The sequence below is a fragment of the Hibiscus syriacus genome, unplaced genomic scaffold (genome assembly GCF_006381635.1).
Source record: "Hibiscus syriacus cultivar Baekdansim isolate YM2019G1 unplaced genomic scaffold, ASM638163v2 tig00111092_pilon, whole genome shotgun sequence".
Classification (NCBI taxonomy): Eukaryota; Viridiplantae; Streptophyta; class Magnoliopsida; order Malvales; family Malvaceae; genus Hibiscus; species Hibiscus syriacus.
In genome coordinates this window covers 434,603-438,161 of record NW_024062979.1, presented here as the reverse complement: position 1 = coordinate 438,161, position 3,559 = coordinate 434,603, and the positions used below count along the sequence as shown (strand labels likewise).

Below are 3,559 nucleotides of genomic sequence, written 5' to 3'. Positions count from 1 at the left end.
TTGGTTTTCGAAACACTTAAGCACTATGGAATGGAAGTTCTAAACCTAGTACAAGAGTTTCGAAACTCTTAGGTGAAGTTTTAAAACTTCGGACTTAGTTTTGAAATCTAAGGCTCAAGTTTTCACATTTTAGGGTGTTTTTGGCTCTTTAAAAATATTTAAGTTGGATTTTTGATAAAATTTAGTAGCAAAATTGCAATTTCTACAATATAGTAAGGGGTCGTTCTTATTTGCTCGCTTTTGAAATATATATGAAGTAGATTGTTATTTTTTTAGAATGATAAAATCAGTTAATTGATGGGGGGACAAAAAGATATTTAAATACAATATTTTGGTTCAAGTAATTGTAGGTTAACATTTTGGACTGAAATATTTAGTTTTCTAAACATACAGGGACTAAAATGTCCCTTTGAATAATAGAGAGACTAAATAGAGTTTTAACTATTAGTAACTTGAAATACACATATGAAACTAGTGGGTTGTAACTAATATTAATTTGATGAATGTAAATATGAAATAAGATGTGGTTGAAGTGTGTTATTTTATGTAAGCATGAAGAGAATGGCATTGGCAGAGATTGATCATCTCCAAAGAAACTGCTTTATGCCTTTAAAACCAAAGCTGTTTGTTTCCAGAAGCAGCTTGCAAAATGAGATGCTGCATGTAATGTCCCACATGGTTGAGGTACGAAGGGATGCAGCGAGAAGCTGCTTATAAAAGCAACGGGCTTGAACATAGAAAAGTATACCATTCTCGGCCTTTTGGCTAAGATCAAGTGTAGTATCTGTTCTTATCAGTTTAATATCTGATACGTGGGCCAATGGTCCACACGATATTAAATTTATATTTTGAGGGGGAGGGTTCCCCACAGTTGCTTGCTACTGGGACTCTCGAGCTTCGCCCTAGCGTTGCACTATTGCTCAGGCCTGGCGCACCCCACCCAATCCCAAGTTTAATGTTTCTTTTCCGGTTTTGACTATGAATAACAATGCCCCTAAGTGCAATGGGATAGATCCCTTCTTTGGCCTTAGCCATTGGACCAGTCCACTCACACATGAGATCGATCCTTTCCATAGGACCATGCATTTAAAGGCTAGAACATTTATCAAATGGAAATTTATCATGTATCGTTTTCATGTAACTCACATCTCATGTAGACAGTTTTCGTGCCGCTATAACAACTAGTGTCCGTTTATCATATCATATACCATATCATACCACATATAGGTGCATAGAAAATAGTGGACACAATTCAATGGAAATGTTGGAAATTTATCGACAAAAGTTCACCTAATTGTTCAGAAATGACCGATCATACATCTCTAAAACGTACATGCTTTTAATTAACACAGAAAATCAACAATAATTACACGGGAACCTAGAATAGGGGATTAACCTACACATAAATTCCTACATAAAATAAGGTTTGTGAAAACCCGTAGCCGAACCGTACACTCACAGAAACAATGAGCAACTTAAAACAACCGCTTCAATGCACGACCACCTTTCCTTTCCCATTGCTAGAGGAAGCCGCCAACAATCTTGAGATTCAAGAACACATCACAATGCACAAATAACAACAAAATTGGCTGGAAGTTCAACTTAAATCATGAACCAAACATGACTCCAAATTTCACTACAAAACACTATGGATCCATTTCATACCAACGATTTCTTGGCTTAACTGATACCAATCTTTATACCATCAGCAACAACACCTAAATTCGTTATTAATATCATAAAGAATCTCTAATTCAACATTAAATCACAATATTAAACATATAAATATTCTTATTCTATCGAAACTTAATTTTCAGAATTTCAACATAATCGCAATATGATACGAAAACCAGTATGAAATCCTTTATACCTTTAATCCAACAATCTTGAGCTTCAAGAACACATCACAATGCACAAATAACTACAAAATTGGCTGGAAGTTCAACTTAAATCATGAACCAAACAAGACTCCAAATTTCACTACAAAACAATACGGATCCATTTCGTACCAATTATTTCTTAGCGTAACTGATAACAATCTTTATACCATCACCAACAACACCTAAATGCACTATTAATATCATCAAGATCTCTAATTCAACATTAAATAACAATATTAAACATATAAAGATTCTTATTCTATCAAAACTTAATTTTCAGAATTTCAACATAATCGCAATATGATACGAAAACCAGTATGAAATCCTTTATACCTTTAATCCACAATTTTTACACTTCATCTCTATAGATATTAAGACATTAAAATTCATCAACATTATTAAAAAAATAAATTGAAAACAAGTCTTTGAAAAAAAACAAAAATATGGAAATTAAAGATTTATTTTGGCGCAAGTTTTCGATTGATCTCAGAAATTATGCAAAAGAGGACACAAGCTTGATCTAAAAGGAAAACAACCACCCAATCTATTGACATATTAAATGGACTTGATGGAAGAAATAGAACAAAAAATTATGAGAATTAAAAAACCTAATGGCGCAAACCTAGCAATATAGGTTCTAATATTAACCCTATTTGATTTTTAAATCAATTATTGAATCAAATAACCGAGATGGTCCCTAGAGCATTTAGGCGATGACTGGCCCGAATTACTCCCTAAATTAAGAGGACTATATTGAAATCTTAGCTAAAAGTGGAGGGTATATTTAACTTATCTGATTATGTCAATCTTAAAGGTCTAATTGAAGTTTAGGGATTAAAGGGCCAAAGACCTAAAAAATTGAGTTCTAAAAGACTAAGTTTAAGGACCTAAATCAATAACTCCTAAAATTTTCGGACTAATTAATAAACCAAAATCCTAAGTAATATCTAAATTAACCTATTTAAAAAAGAATTAAAGTTTTTTTAGAAAATATCGACGATCAACAAATTTTAAAAAGTCGAGCAATTGATTCGAGTAATAGGACATCTTATGTGAAAACTTGATATGATTTATTAAACTAATCTAAGAACAAAATCCAAAAGGCTAAAACTATGAAATATCGAATCACTTAAAAACCTAATTAAATAAATAAAAAGGAAACATAACATAAAAGAATAAAAATAAACATAAACATAAATACAAGGACCAAATTGCATGAATATCAAATTACCAAGCTAAAAAATATAAATTAGATATATAAAAGGGGCTAAATTAAAACAAATTAGAATTTAATGGCTAAATCTAAACAAAATAAAAAAATAGTTTAGGGACTAAAATACAAAAACATGTGGAATTTATAGGGACTAAAAGATAATATCCATTTTATTTAAGCATAAAATAACCTATTAAACTAAAATGGAAATTTACAAAATCAGTCCACACAAATTAAAACAAAATTTAAAAAGTCACTACACATGACCAAAGTGTAAAAACACGATAAACAAGGAACGAAACAGTGAATAACCCAAAAATTACAAATCATGAAAATAAAAGGGAAAATAACAATTTTAAATTCTACAGGTGACCAGAATGAAAAAACACACTAAAATTGGAGGGGCTAAAATACGAATAACACAAAATTACAAAGCACAAAGGAAAAGTGAAAATAATAGTCTTGG

The 3,559-nt window shown here is 31.2% G+C and overlaps 1 non-coding gene across 1 annotated transcript; it reads left to right on the top strand.

The window, feature by feature from the left end:
• Positions 1-744: 744 nt before the first annotated feature.
• On the top strand, positions 745-940 carry LOC120152586. Its single transcript, XR_005518690.1, has one exon. It is a non-coding gene; the product is annotated as a U2 spliceosomal RNA (small nuclear RNA).
• The last annotated feature ends 2,619 nt before the right edge of the window (positions 941-3,559 follow it).